General features: G+C 40.1%; 1 long non-coding RNA gene across 1 annotated transcript in view; it reads left to right on the forward strand.

Moving 5' to 3' along the window:
* LOC103476736 (uncharacterized) overlaps positions 1–16,716 on the forward strand; it is a 48,005-nt gene that overhangs the window by 23,331 nt on the left and 7,958 nt on the right. Inside the window, exon 3 of the long non-coding RNA XR_535545.2 lies at positions 2,527–2,629. This is a non-coding gene — a long non-coding RNA (uncharacterized LOC103476736). The remainder of the gene's footprint in view (positions 1–2,526; positions 2,630–16,716) is intronic.

The following is a 16,716-nucleotide window of genomic DNA, read 5'->3' on the forward strand; positions in this document are numbered from 1 at the left end:
AGCAGTAGATGTCAGGTTACATAGAGTTGCATTCAATGTTGTCGGAAAAAAGAGTTTCATGCGCTTAATGTCCGATTTGCCATAACTATTTATTGAATTCATTGTCGCTAGCTGGGGTGGCGAGGCTCTCGTTTGGGGTGGTAACTGCCGCCCCAGTAGATCCGCCCCTGCCCCATGTCTACATGCCTAAATGCATAGAGTTGCTGCCATGGATTTGGGTGATAAAATGGCTTTTTTTGTCTAAAATGTTTTCTGTAAATGTTTTTCATTTGTTTTTGTCTTTGTTGCCGTTCTGCCTTTCTGTTTTGCACCTCAGGGCCTCCATACCTCATGTCATCCATGTTTAAACCTCGCCGCGGTATCGCAGCTCGTTACAGGTTGTGGGTTTGGTGGCTGTCAGCGGCGTCCGTCGGTGTCATAGAGGATATGGAGTTTTGAACATGACTCGTCTGTTCAGCGCGGTGCCTGTCTGTCAGAGGCGCGTCAGGGAGGGATTGTGTAGCTCTGACGGGGACACAGAGATAGAGACATGCTTGAAAGGTTGAGGTATTGAATTTTACTTCCTGACAGCTCAGTGACCTTTCGGCTCTTGTGGGGGGACAAGACCGAGATGGATTTTGCAGTCGTCCGCTTTGCTCTGCGCCGCTCCTCCCACAGGGTTAAGAATTAATGCTTCTTTCTGCCTCTTTGCTTTGCAAAGGAGACTCGGCTGAACTGATCCCAAGGCTCTCCGCTGCAGTTCGGTGGCACAGAAAGAAAAAGGTTATTCTCCTGTGAACATTTTCCAGCATTTAACAGCAAATCATAGAAATTAACACTGCAAACGAGTGTGAGGTCTTGTTAGTTGGCTGGAGGTTGAACTTGGCAGAGTCTGGACAGCAGCAGCACACCCACGCCGTAATCTGCACACTTCCTCCTCACACCTCAGCTGTTCATAAATACATGCAGTATGACATGGCTAATGTCCTGAATCCCAATAAGAACCACCTGACTCGCCGGCTGCGAGGCATTTCCCCTCTGCGTTGGTGCCTCTGGGCAGAATCCGCGCTCTCCTCCTCTTTCTCTGTGGCTTTAAGGTGAAAGTAACAAATCATGGTTTCATCTGGCCGCCTCTCCAACCCTCCACAGGATCACCCAGTGTCTGTAGGAGATACGAGATGAGAATGCACATCAGTGGGCTGGCTTGTTTTATCCCTCCTTTTCTTTAAATCGACAGAATGAGCTCCAAGCTGTATTTTCCCTCTTAAAGTTCACTGACTCTTGGCTTCGCTGGTGCCGCTTTGTTCCCTCAGAGTGTGCATTGATGGCACAAAGCTGCTTAGCCGCTGAAGTCACGTCCCTGTAGTTTTCTTGGCAAAGTGACTGAGGGCTGAAGATGATAGAGCTGAAATGATGGCGAGGTTTTTCATCTCTCATCTATCTTACGGGGGCCACCACACGTGGCCAGCTCTCTGTGCTCCATTTACTCCAACTGGCCGATGAACCATCTACATGAAGAGCCTCATTGATCCCTCTTTGCCCGAGCTTTGTGAAAATATAGAGTCGAGTGAGGTTAAATGCAGATCCATCAAGAGGCGCTCGGCTGGACAAGGACAAAAAAACAGCCACTGGAGCGTCTGCAGACAATCTCAAATCACGTGTTTACACATTTTCATGGGGAATTTAATTGGCAGGTCATTGAGTCCAGTGATGAAGATTCTCCATCTTGCTTAGGGACCCTTCAGCAGGACTAAACCCTGCCAGCAGAAGAGACTGAGCCCAGATCATCCAGCTAATAAGGACAGCTTTTTCTCCCACTGTGTCTTGGCACTGCTGCAGTATTTACTATTCACAGCATTCATAACATTCTCTATAAATTCTTCATGAGCATGTCATAATATTGCGATGAAATAGCACCTCTTTGTATCATACCTTTATATCTCCTTGAAAGCTCCTGCCAGTTGAAATATCTTGAATGTGTAAAAAAAAAAAGATTTTTTTTTTCATCGCTTTGAGAGAAAAATGAAAAATGCTTCAATAACTCTCATTAATACATCAGCGCTGTTTGACATATTAACTTCTAGTTTTTCATTGCAAATTAGTTTTATGTTACAGTTAGTGGATGTGAAGGTTTCAGATGGAGAAAAGATGCAAGACCACACACACACAAGTACTCTGATAGAATAGGTAAAAAGTATGCAACACACAAAGTAGGCAAGTTATATGAATGAACTATAATTACAAGAACAGATGATAAACAAGCCGAGGTATGTGAGAAATGAGCCTTGTAAGAGACTTCTGAAATGGTTTTATTTTGGGTTACTAGAGTAAAGGGGGTGAACACAAATACACACCACAGTTTCCAGAATTGTTTGTTAAATATCATAAACGCCAAACTGTCCTCTACTCTGTGTTGGTTTAGATCACATAAAATAAGTAGAATACACCAAAGTCTCTATAAGGTGATTAAACTTCAGTCTGTTGGAAGGCAGTGAAAAGTTTCTCTGAATCTGTTGGATTGATCTGATCTTCTCTCCTCATTTTCAGGTAGAAGATGCCAGGAGCACAACTACATACCTTGAGGTGTATATCATCGGCGCCCTCCACCCCCTTCTGGTTTAATATGACCGTACAGCTCTCCCTTATTCAGGTAATTAAATTAAAACCATCATGATATTTAGGTTTTTGTTGCCTCCCTAATTAGGAAGGCAACAATTTATTTCTATTTTATAAATAAGTGAGCCAAAGAGCCACTTCCACCCATAGGCTGCAGGTTTGAGACATGTTGTTATCAAGTTTTTCTTCATTCTTATAACTTGATAGGAAGTGAGGTCATCCAATCTGGCAACCCACATTAATAAAATAATAGTGAAATAACATTGACCACAAAACACTATATTTATAAAAGATATCAACATTTTTCCTACACAGAAAGCCCTAACAAACTAATGCAGAAAAAATAAATAGTTTCTCTTCACATTATTTATTTATTTACCAATAATCTGTTAGTATGATTTGTTCTTTAAATTGTCATTTATATTTTTTGGTCTCAGGAGATGATTGAGGGATGAAGAGACGCTGATGTCTGGTTCTTTAGGTTCTGGCGGGTCTGCAGTTCCTCTGCTGACCCATTCTCTCTGATATCATACAGCCAGAACGGGTCCATCGGTGTGTCAACGTCACTGAATATCACCGACACATTTTCATTTTAAATCACCCCTATTTAACTTCACTGAAATAGTTCAGCCTGGAATGTGCGTCTTTCCTCTCACGTCTGTATTTTTGCTAGAGATTTTGCTTCTAAGGACGGTGGACATTTTAAAAAGACGCAGGTTGAAAGCAGGTCACTGTGGCTGCGTAGTGTCCGTCTCTAGGCAACCATGACAACAGCGTCCAGAGTCCTATTTAGCTCCTGCCACGACGACTTAGCTGACCTTAATATTTCCTGTTATGTTTTGGTCATTATTGTTACCATGTGTGTAACAGGTGTGTCTATCAGGCATGTATAGAAATGTGGAACAAATTGCACCTGGTATCAGGGCGGCGGGGCGACAAGAGGGATGGTGAAGGAGCAGAGGACAGGGGGAAAACTAGGGGGAGAGGGGGAGCCTAATCAGTGCCGTTCCTCTATTACTGATCATTTCATGCCTGCTCAAACAGCTGGTATCTACAGAAAATGCCGACTAGAAAAAAATTCCCCACATCGTTTTGGCGCCCCCTTTAGTGCAGCACCCCCTCTAGTGCAAGCGCCCCCTCTAGTGCAGCGCCCCTTCTAGGGGCGCAGCGCCCCCTCTAGTGCAGCGCCCCCTCTAGGGGCGCAGCGCCCCCTCTAGTGCAGCGCCCCCTCTAGTGCAGCGCCCCCTCTAGTGCAGCGTCCCTATGCATTGCATACCCACTTTTTTGCGCCACTGGAAGATGCTCTGAAGATCGGACTTGGTGTGACTGGAGTCTCTTTAGCTTTGGGAGTCGTGAGCGTAGCTTTGCTAATCTGGAAGACTAACTAACCAGTCACCCAGTCACTGACGGAGAATCTGTTCTGAATGATCTGGACACATTTTAGGTTCTTAAACTGTTTTAGTTTCATCAACAACAAATATCTGATTTTTATTGGTTTATTTGTTACACCTGCTTTAGGAGTGATCAATCATAGTTGTGATAATAAAAACGAAGTACATTAAATCTTGTTTTAAGTGTAAGATGGCTCTTTCTAAGTCAACTTAACTCCCATTAAAACATATGAACATGTTGCCACTACTGCACTTACCTGTTTTAACCTGCAATGGGAGCATAACCTCATCAGTTAGGTGTACAGCAATTTGTGCATTTTAGTGATTTTCTAACACCTAAACAACCATCTGCATGTTACTCAGTCATCAGCTGAGAGATAAGATGTACAATAGTACAAGGTCTTTGGATCTTAAAGTATAATTAAACACTGCGCACGAGAGGAATAAGTTCAGCCTGAAAGTATTTATAAAACTCTCCTGTGGACCCGTCTGCTCCAGGCGATTTATTATTTTTAAGCTTTCCTATAACAGACTTAATGTCTTCTTCAGTAACGGTCGCCACCAATGCTTTAGCCTCATCATCATCAAGTTTGTTAAAATTAATTTGCTGAAAAAAATTGCTGGATTTGTTCTGCGTTGTTGGGAGTGGTCACAGAATCATATAGTCGTTTGTAATATTTTTGGGATGTGATTCTCGCCTTTTGGATAATGGACATGCAGCTTTTGGACGGTTCGACTTGCCTGCAACTTCCTCAGCTAAAATACCAAAACTCTGCTTGCTTTGTTTCCCTGTTCATAGTATTTTTGCCAACGACGAAACGCTCCCTATCATAGGGGGCGCCGTCTGCTCTATAAGTTGGTAACTCATTCAAATCTTGTCCACATTTTTTTAGTTCCTGTAATACAATGTCACTATTTGTTCTTTTATGTTCAGTTTCAAGTTTCCTAATTTGTTCTTGTAGATTTTCTTGTTTTTTCTCACAATCTTTTTAAATTTTTGAAGAAAATGAAATAATTTTGCCCTTCAGGTTTGCTTTGGCTGTGTCCCATAGAATAGAAGGGGAAATCGTGTCCCTATCATTAGTATCTAAAAATAAATTAAATTAATCTTTTATACATTGGATTGTCTCTGGGTTGTTTAAAAGTGATACATTTAATAACCATAACTTTGACGGTTTCTCTAGATCCGCATTTAAAGTCCATGATCTGAAATAGTATAATCTCTGACCTTTGGGTGTTTGGCACGCCATATTGAGAGGTCTAGTCAAAGCAATTTCCGCCTCATATGGCTCCAAAAAAAGTTTTTACTTTAGTTTTTTAATCTAAACTCCAGACAGGCCTAGTCAAAGTAGAAAATTTAGCTTTAAAATAAACAACAATATTCGTTCAATATTGTTTCTTAATGTGAACCATGTTTTTATTACATGGAGTTAAACTTAAAACAGCTACAGTCTGGTGGACTTTCTATTGGAAATAAACTGAGATAAAACACAAACAAGATGCTAACTTTGGTTTCTTTGACGTTAGGGTTAGCATTATCATTGCATTGATTTAGTTTAGAAACCTGTGATATGTGTCTCCTTGGAAACTGCACAACTCTGCAGAATATTTACTGCAGCTGGGTTTATTTGATAGAGTGAAAATAAAACACTGTACCGTGTGTTTGTTGGTATTAATGGGAAAAAAATCCATTCATTACGCCGGTGTCAGTCACTGATGCGGTTTTAATTATTTTCTGTACAGCAGAGCCTCATAGCCCAGAGGGATGAAATACATTAGGTCTTAGTCAAACATACACAGACAAATTCAGTGTTGATTTTAGCTTGTTCACAGCATTTATCACCATCACTATTATTCAAAGTGTTGACTAATTATTTTTGCTGTCAGCAAAACGGCATAGAAATGAACATGTTTAGGACCAAACCACCTTAAAGGATAGAAAATAGATGCTAAGCACTTGGAGAAAAAGTGAGTTGCAGCATCTTGTCCTGTGAAAGGTTATGAACACATGGTGGGAAAACTGACAAACTGATGTGAAGGAAAGGATAGAAAAGGAGGAATAGAGTTAGTGTAGGTGTTGTGGTTGACACCAGCTCAGTGGAACATCGCTTTCCCACAGATTCACAGATCCAGGGTCATGACCCCATCCGTGTTTCCTCATTTCAGTGTCTTTCTGTTTGCTGTTCAGCCACGTTAGGTCACTTCCTGCTTTCAGCTACTTGGGCTGCATGTGTAAGACTTTTAGGGGATTTTACACACTTTATTTGGAAGTATTATGGTATATTTTTGGTAATTTGATCGCTGATCCTGTTCTTCTTTCTGTGAGAAAGAAAAACAAAGAGTACACAGAGTTCATGGCGTTCGTAGCTCTGCCAAAGTGTTGAACCAGGGACACTTTCTATGGGAAGAAAATCAAAGCAGTTCAGAAGTAGTTTCTCATTTAAAAAAGGAAACTTTCTTGTTATAGCGAGATTTAAACAATGTGTTATACATAAATTCCTTAGTAAAATAGCAAAACCTCTTGGGAGTTTTAGATATCGTCTAGAGGAGACAGCGACATCTCTGACTTTGTGTCAGGGGAGCATATTTTTAGAACTTCTTAAAATGATAAACTTTCTTCTCAAAACGAGAAATATTATCATTAAGATGAGATACCGCTCCTGAATCTATTGACACACTTTTACATTATATTTAAAATTACTAATCATATTTTCTGCAGCATTTGAAAGGAGATTTGTTCCAGTTTATTTTTACATGTTTGACCAAACATGTGACACTATTGGTGTGTTAAATTGTGCTGAACTAAACCTCAAAATATCGGTATCAGGAGTGACAAAGTGGATTCATCGGTTCATCTCTTGTTGTCAAAGCTAGTTATTAAGTGCAGGGGGTGACTATTTTTTTCTTTTCTACAATAAATTCAAGTGTTTTGGGAAAGAAGCAAAAATAAACTAGAAGTTGAAATAAAGACATTTTGTGTTCAAACATTCTTATTTTAGGTCAGTTAGAATGACTAAAATTATTTCTATTTGCTTAATGTCACAACGATGTGAGGATATGTCAGATTTATTTATGAATGTAGAAGCTATTCATGTCTTGAGCTCAACCTGATATTGAAGTTTTTGAAAACTTTTCAGGGACTTTTTGAATTTAAACTCTTTGAGATAATGGCCGATGCTTTTTTAGTTGTGAAGTTTTTAGAAAAAAATCTGTTTATGTAAAAACTCTTTATTTAATTTTCTCCTGCTGTCGTCCTCACATGACGAATGGCGCTGTCCCTTTCCCCTGAACTCTCCTTTGTGACAAGTTTTCTTTTCTCCCTGAAGCCATGAAACATCCGTAATTACATTTCCCCCATCTGTCTGCTCACACAATCGGCCATACATCACCATCACAACAATCCCATTAACTCCCAGCGCGTTAAATAAAGACGGAGAAGAAAGAGGAAAGGTGGGGTGCACTCATAAACAAAAGGAAAAGATGATCCCTTTCAATCGTTTGATGATATTAATCCCTCAAAGCCATTCGTTGGAGACGTTTTGAACGAGAAGCTATCACAAGAAGAGTCAGGGGCCTCCTCTTCCTCCTGCCTCTGTCTTCATCTCCGTGCCCTTGGCAACGGCGAAATCCCTCCACAAGATGGTGGTGTGTGCAGCCAGAACCACATGGGATGTAATTACAGAGAGTTTCAAAGCAGGGAAGTGTTGAAATGAGGGGAAAGAAGTGAACTGATTGAACGACAGAAGCAATAATGGCCGCCTTGCTCCAAACGCTGATGGGGAATCTCTTGACATATTACCGCCGGGCCCTGTGAGCGGGAAGAGTCCCTCGCTCATCAATATTCACAGAAGGTAAACAAGCCGGACCGGACCAGAGGGGCTCCTTTAGTTTGTAAATGTAATTGTGACATTTGAACAACTTTTGCCAGGTTTTGTAGGTTTTCTTGAGGAACGAAACGGCCCAGATGTCTTTAGGGAACCTTTACATGAGGCACATAATCAATATTCATCAAGAGAAAAATTTGCTTTTTATGACAGAAATAAAAAACTGGAAGCAAAAAGTACGAGTTATAACACTATTATCTTTATCATTAGCATCCAACGCCTCAAGAAAGCATTATGCAGTGTTTTTATATTTAAAGGGGCTCTATTGTGCAAAATTCACATTTTGCACATTTTTGTACTTGCGTTTGTTGTTTCACTGCTTCTTAAAACGCTCCCATTTGTCTTTTTTGGCGACTAGTTAATCTTTTTTGTTGTCTGGAAAATGATTTGCCGTTACCTACCAACCCTACCAGACAGAGCCCAGCCCCGTTACCTAGCAACCCAAGCTGAACTCCAGCACATTTGGTAAGCTGGATTTATGCACTGAACAATGGCTGCTGGAAAAGACAAGTCTTTTGTTGTTGACTTGCCGTCCAGAAACCACTTCATGCGTTCTTGTTGGTTGTGAAGGAGGTTCCACTTCTACTATTCAAGGATGTCCAGTTGTACTATTGCACATCTGTTTGCAGCCATTTTCATTTACGAGTGTAAATGTTGAGTCAGGGAGCGTGGCTAGGTGCAGCACATTTGGATTTAAAGTGGCAAGTGGCCATAAAACTACTCTTAGTTAAAGAAGCTCAAAATTGGTAGAAAATGTTCAGGTTAGGAGAGGGGAGGGACTAGTGATGCATTCATAGGGTGTCTGATAAACCATACTCTGAATTTGACAGCGAAAGTTATTCGAACAATATATTTGGTAGTTGTGATAGCCATTTTAACTATCGTCAATTGAAATTATCGCAGTACACTCGGTATATCGCCCAGCCATAATTTTAAATTTCTATATTTTGTCCTTAACCACTTAACCCTCGCCCCCCAAAAAAAAGATAAACCTTTAGCCACATTAGCAGCTCTTTGTATCCTTCAGAGTGCAGTAGATTGGGCTTGAACAGAATAAAGGCCATTTGAACATTGCCTTTGTTTGGAGCTTTTATCCTCCAAAGTGCCAGATTTTGGTTTAAAGTTAATGTGACCAGCAGGTCAAGTTCTTTTTAAAAGTGACAAGATGCACCCAAACAGACTTATCAGTGCACAATATTTTTATTTAAACAATTCTTTAAAACATTTTTTAAAAACGAGGCTTCAGGCCTGCTACCCGGTCCCTGGAACACAAGGAAAAAGAACAGACAAGTTATATTATTCCAAAACGACAAACATGCAATGCAAAAGAAATTAAAACAAAAAAATCATGCAACGCAGAAGAAATTAGTAAAAACAAAAATTAGTACTTCATTAACAGAACGGTAAAAGAAAATACTTAAAACAATGGAACAAACTGTTGTCATTCCGTTCCAAATGCCCTTCGATGGGGCCAGGGGAGTAATGCCCCGCCCACACAGCCGGGCCAATCCGCAACGGGTTTAGTTGAGAGCGGCCCAAACAAACAATGGCAATACAAGACGAGACAAGACAGCAGAGCGTCCAAAGCGCTGCAGCTCCAAACACAATCAGGTGCCTAAAACAGAAGAGCCATTAACGGTGGATTCAGATAAAAGAAATCAAAAGCTAAATAGCAGGCAGCTTACCCAGGGGTGGAAACACAGCCTAACCGGGAGGAAGCGGGTCAGCAGGTGAGGACSAGACGGAAGCCGCACGCCACAGCAACCCCCAGCTGCAGCMGGCAACGCCATCAGAGCAACACTGCAGAAACGCACGACAGGTGTAGCACCCAAAAACTAACCATGATCTCAGCCACGGATAGCAAAACTGCCACTTATGATCGCAGACGAGTTGACCAAACCCACAAGCCAACATGTAGCCGCAGACCGTAGCAACAGTGGGAGAAACGAAGACGCACGCACCCTGCAGCAGCCCGCCCAACTATAAAGCCATTCCCCCTGCCTACCAATCAACGGTGCCCGGTGCACAGAGTGGGGGAGGGTGGAACACCATCCCACCACATTCACAAAACATTTAGATGAGTAAAGTGGGCAGAAAGGAAACATTTCTGACCTTCACTACAGCTGCTACTTATGAAATAAAACATTTCCTATTCACTTTCTCAGCAGAGTTTTGCAGGTTAGTCCTTGATTGTCCTGGTTTTCTAACAAACATAAAAGGAATGAATAGAGTGGAAATATAGGTGGAAACAAATACTTTGTGATTTATTTTAAATCCTTGAAACGTCCTTGAAACCTGTAGAGAATCATGAAAATAAATTCCAAAAACAACCCCAACTGTAAGCTTTAAATCTGTTACTGGTTTTCTTTTGCCAATGGAAAATAACGGTTTAAAAACAGTAGGTGAAAAAAATAATGTATCATTCTCAGTGAGCCACCCACACATCCACGTCCGCAGACTGTGAGCGAAGCCTGGAGATTGATAGTTGACTTAATATAGTGTGCTTTAGACAAAGACGGATGGAGTTCAAATTGGAGACGGATGTTCAGTCTGAGCCAAAATCAATAATAAAGACTTTCATTTTCAAACAAGATGAGGCACCTGCAGTTGATGTACAGACCTGGAGGTGATGTACAGACCTGGACCTCAAACGTCCATCAGAAAGACGGCGAACCTGACCTGCCGACAACACATGATGAATGGCTGGCAAGGCCAATGCTACACTGAGGCCATTCTGCTAATCGGATCACAGCCAAGGGAGAGCAGGAGTAAACAAATAGTCTGCAGCAGACATGGTTTCTGATGGTGTTCTGGATAAATGTTTAACTAACCTTCATTGTGTAATTCCTGCAGGAAAACTTTTCAAATTGCAGACATTGTGCATTAAAAAGTTGATCAATGGTCATTTTAGACACTTTGTCAATTAAAACTTCAGCAACAAGGTAGTTCAATGTGCTTTACATCATGAAAATCTAAAAATAAAAACACAATACAGTCAACAACTATGAAAACCAAAGGTTGATACAACAGATCCTCAAGTTGTTCAGTGATTTATAAACCAACAACATATTTTAAACTCTATTCTCTGAGTGTATGAACTTTGTTCTCTAGCTTCCTGGTTTTAGTCAGGACACCAGCAGCAGCGTACTGGATCTGATTGATTTTTTTTAGGGAGACCTGTTGCAATAATTTATGCAACTCAAGATAAACTCATGAATGAGTTTATCTAGATCTTGCCGAGACAAGATTTAATCCTGGAAATGTTCTTCAGGTGATAGAAGACCAACTTTGTAACTGTCTTTATGTAACTGTGAAGGTTCAGGTCTGATTTTTGGCCTGATTGCTAGTTTCTAGCTGTAATGACTAGATTGTTTAATTTTTTGGTCCAAAGATAATAACTTCAGTTTTGTTTCTGTTTAGCTGGAGAAAGTTTTGACACACACACAGTTGAGTGGTTGGATTCAGGTTCAGCTTAAGGAATTTCAAACTATATAATTAGTGTTGGACATGTTAAATGTTGGGAGTCGTAAAGGAATTTATTTGGTGACAAGACATTTCACTGTTGTGCCTCTGGTTGCTTGTATTGTTAGCATCATTAACCAACTCTTGTTGCCTGATTGTTGGAGTCCTGGTTGGTGTTTTTGCATGTTCTCTGTCATATTTGCTCTTTCTTGATAACATGTAGCTCTTTGTCGTTTTTCAGCTGTTGGTGACTTTTGGTTTGTTATTACTGTTCAGCAACTGATCAAAAATACTCACAAATATACGGTGCAATTGTCCATAGAGGTTGGATCTGTTATTTGTACCACTGTGCTCCTCCTTCACTATAACTTAACATTAATTTTCCCCTTTATCTAATTCCAAAAACATTAAAAAGTACTTCTCCTTCATCAGACTGCCCTCCCCTGGGTACTGTCTGAACCGGGATGTTTATGGGAGCAGAAACAATCACGTCTGGCCTCTTCTGTGTGTTGTCTCTTCGTCTCGAGGGAAGCTTTACGCAGAGGAATTACATCCTGGATTGTTCTCCAGAATGAAGCTGTCACTGCCATTAAGGCTTAACCAGACTCAGATGTGAAGGCAGAGATCTGTTCAGTCGAACTTTGACCGTGCAGCCTGGCAGAAAATTGGTGCGATGAACAATATCGACATGTTTACATCTCTAAAATACAAGATGTCTGAATTCCATAATGTAAACATTTCCAATCAATACATTGTTTGCTGGCAGAAAGACTCTGACCATATGCTGTTGTGTTACTTACTCGACCCAGAAGACCGGCGGTCTTTATTAACTACAGCTGTTTGTCTCACTGGTGTTTTTGATTATATTTTTGATCATAAATTGTTGGGGATTCTATTTTCTCCACCGTTTGTTTAATTAATCCACTAATAAATATCAATACATTCAAAAACACGATTAAATGCTGTGACACACAATCATAGTCACACAGTTGCCTAAAAGCAAAGGAATTAATAGCTCTTACCGTCACTTTTATTGTTATCAAAATAGAAACACAAAATACCTGGATGAAATTTGAAGTCCATGTCGTCCATCTTCACTTCTAGTTTCAAAAAAATTACATGAAGGGAAAAATATCCCAAACAACACCAGGCCAAATAAAACTCCTTTTTTTGGAGACAAATTTGTCTCCATTTGCAAACGGACCAAGTGGACATATTTGATTGGCAACAGACTAAATTTATTGAACATTGGAAGTGGTGAACTGCCTCAGTAAAGGTCAAAGTTCATAACTCAGCAATAAAAGAGAGACTGAGCCTCCATGTCAGAACTAATCATAATCAGAAAGAAAACAAACATGTTTTCAAAAAAGCTGTAATTTCTGGTCTTACCAAACGTTTGTGAGTGGCCTAATCAAAGTATAGAGCTTAAACAAACCGTTTATGCATGAAAACATTTGAATATGATTGAATTAAAATCCCCCTAGTGTCATCAACTATTTATATCCATTTCATTGCAGTGCTTGATGGCAACCAGTTGTTATGTTTAAGGAGGAATTACTTTCATCCCATTAGACCAGGATGCTTTGGGTGGATTTTTTCTATTAATAATAAAACAAAAAATTTAAAAACATTTTTTTTATTCTGTTATGAAAATGTGTTATCTGAAATATTAAAAGGATCCAACTACTTATTCACAGCTCTGTAAATCTTTGTTAAAAGATGCATGCTGGTGAAACTCAGTATAATTGCAGAGCCACGTTGGGTTTTGTCCACAGTTAAACCAGATTAATGAGATAATGTCTGATTCAGGTAAAATTTAATGAATGTGCAAAGCTCTGACCTCAGGATCTGCAACCTCTACCATCCCTAACCACACTGGGCCCTTGAATTAGATTTTAGAGCCTGCTTTAATTTTCTGTACAGGAAATTGGACTCCAGTTCATGCATACATTCATACAAATTCAGCTGCAACCTGTGACCTTCATTTTTTGCAGGCATTTAGTTTAATAACCTCTTTATTCGTTGTTGTTTTTTTTTTACCGCTGGGGTTTGTTGTTTGAATTTTAACATGCAGAGGTTAAAAGATAAACACAAGTTTTAATATTTATTTTAAAAAAAGGAAAATGTTGTATTAGAGCGTTTACAAATCAGATTATTGAGCTGCACATTTTATTATGTTGTATTCACACCAGCCCAGTTTAGTCCGCTTTAATCAAACTCCAGTTTTCTTTACATTTTGTGAAGCAGAAAGTTGCCGTGGTCTTCTTCAGAGGTTTATGTCGATTCCTTTGGTGCAGCGCCCCCACAGGCGAGGAGGGGAGCAGCTTTTTTCTGTTGGTTTGGATTGTTTGACACAATGCAGTGTGAATGTGAACCACAGCAGCTGAAAATTTAACAAATGTTGCAAGTTTGGTACCAGTCTAAAGTGTGAAAGCACCCTTAAACAGCACAAAGCAGACCCAGCTGTTCAGTTACTGAAGGTCCTCTTCAAAAATAACTAATTATCCACTCTAATTTATAAAATAAATTACTTGAGATCTGTTTTTATGAATCAGATGAGTCATCAAAGACTTGCTTTCACTAAAGAGGCAACCTTCTTGGTCCAAAGATTTTTTATTCATTTAATTCAGTATTTTCTCAACGAGTTCAGCATGTTGGCACCAAGCAACAAAAACTTTATAAAACAATTTTATGTAGAAATGAAGTGTCTGAATCAACTGTCGCAGCTGAAAAACAAAATTTATGCCATTCTTGAATTGTTGTTAGGGTTGTAATAGTCTGAAGGCCGAAGCTGTTTTGTGTCTGATCAAAAAGCGTCTCCATGTTTGTGGTTTGTTCCACCTCCACCCATCGTCCTGAGCACCTGGAGAGACGGAAAATTAGTTAAAATGATGAAAACTGTGTTCCAACATGATCCATTCTGTTGTGGGCTTGAATCCCTGCAGAGAAAATAAAACATCTTTTTATGTTTTGTAAGTCATTTACAATTTTGTGCATTTTGGGAAGCGACTCAGACAATCAGAAGTGGTTCAGTGGCGTCCTGCGGAGCAGAGAAATGGCACCTAGAGGACGTTTCTCTCTAATTGCAAAACGCTTTTTGCCAGCAGGCAGGTTAAGTGCTGCCAGCTGCATTTAACTACCGGCGGTGGCGGCAAATAGCTTCTTGAGGACGTTTCACACTTTTACGTGAATTACATATTTTGTGTTAAAGAGCTTCTCAAATCCAGAAACAGACGTTTGCGATGTGAAAACATCATTTTAGGAGAAATATTTCGGAATGATGACATTTCTAAAAAAGGGTTCATTTCAATTCATCACACACAAATGGATTAATATTTATAATAGTGGCTTACATGAGTGTTCTCTGCACTTGGAATATTATTTTAGTGAAAAAGTATTTGATGCAGTCAGTACTTGGTTTTCTCTCCTTTTGTATAAATTTCTGCATCAATGCAGTGTGTGAGGTTTTCAGGAAGCCCAGGTTGGTTTTGTCGGCTTTGGTTCTGGTGTCTCTCATGTTCTTCTTCTGTGGTGTTCAGTCAGGTTCGTGTGCAACTATGGTCATTAAACCTGGCATTTGCACTTATTTCCTCTTTGAAAATAAAATCAGCTTCTCCAAAAGGTTTGTGAGAAAAAAAGTTCCCTCTTTTTGCCATACTTCTTCCTTCCACTTTACTTTCTCTAGGTCTGTAGGTCATAACTTTCTGTTTTAAATAAAGTATTTCTTATTGCTCTTACATTATGTCCTTAAGGGTTTTATCACCTGAAAGAGATAATCTGGAGTAAATGTATCTTGGTTTGCAGTAGATCTTTGGTAAAATACTTTATTTTTATATTATTTAAACTATCTGATGAACTCACATTTTTCCTCATGTTTCTTTTTTTTCTTTTTGTCACGTGATTAGGAGTAATCGACTTTAGACGTTGAAAGTCACTGCAGGGTTTTTGCAACCTGATAGTCTCGGTTCAGTTAGGGAGCAAAATTGCAACATTTGTTACATTTTCAGCTCCACTGTGTCAAAAAAACCAAACCATTGGAAAAACCTTTTCTTATCCTCGCCTGTGGGGGCGCTGCACCAAGAACTACAGAAGGAAACAAAAAATAAAACCTCTGAAGAAGACGCTGAGCACAACTTTCTTTTTCACAAAATCAAAAATGGAGTGGCGTCAGATTGAAAGAGAGTCATTTCTCCTGCTAGCGCTACATTAGCACGATTGTTTAGGTTGTATTTACCTAGAATTCCTTGCGCTGTAGTCCACTTCCTGCTTTTGAAGCTGTCTCCAGTCAACTTGCTGTTCACATATGGATTTGAACTGAACCAGAGTTCACTTCAACCGAACCGAGGCCTGTAGGTGAACCATTGTTTGCTTCTGTGGTTGCGTATCCACATCTGTCCAAACGAACTGGATTTTAGAGAAAAATGAACTAGATTGCACCCTAAAGGTTAACCAACACTTTAGATCCGACTAGAACTTTTTTCCATCCAACCTGATATAGCTTATTTTGTTCTTCAGACTGGAATTGGCTAAATTGGTTGTGCTCACAAAATATGCACTTAAACCTTTATTTGTAAAGTATTGAGGGGAAAAAGTGAATTTATTTAAGGTGAATAGTTTCCAGGAAGCCTCCATAATGCAGCCTAACGTGTTGGGCCTCTCATCCCTATACAGAAGCGCCGTCTCTCTCATATCAATCTGACCTCGGTGTAATAGAGTTCACCGTCGGCCTCTCTGGGTCAGCCGTTCCTCCCAACAAATCTCCTTAGCTGCATGTTTCCACGCTGTCCCCTCATGGCGAGTCACGGGCCAACGATGAAACTGTGAGTAAAACACGTTCCTCTCCTCCCTGGACTTCGCTCGTTCTCTGGCGCCCGGCGTTTCTTGGAGCGGTGTGGGGATTGTTGGAGCGCCGCCGAGTCGCCGACCTCCGTCTGCCTCATGCAGGGGTGAGTAACCAGGGCGTCCCGCTCTGATGTGTTTTACTTAGAGGGGACGGCGGTACTTCACCTCCACAGCTTCCTGTAATGACGGAGCTGCTAAACAAAGACCTGCAGGGAAACCATCAAGTCTATAGGGAGAGAAAATCTGATCCAAAGCACAAACCTTCTTTTTATTACAGGAGTACAACAGTTTAAAACAACGAATTCAAAATAAAATACAAAAATACTCAAAAAGTGAAGATTTAAACATTAAAAGCAATTTTAAACAGGTAAAGTTTAAAATTAACCAAAATTAAGTTTATGTTTAATATGGGAGCTGTTACCAAAGCAACTGATGTTGGAGCTGAAATACCATCTATGGAGTTGTTTTTGTTAAAGGATTCTCTGCAGGCTCGAGTTCAAATTGACCTGACTCCTTTCCTTCCATTTGTGTACAAAGTGCAC

This window comes from Poecilia reticulata, linkage group LG2 (assembly GCF_000633615.1).
Source record: "Poecilia reticulata strain Guanapo linkage group LG2, Guppy_female_1.0+MT, whole genome shotgun sequence".
Taxonomy (NCBI): Eukaryota; Metazoa; Chordata; class Actinopteri; order Cyprinodontiformes; family Poeciliidae; genus Poecilia; species Poecilia reticulata.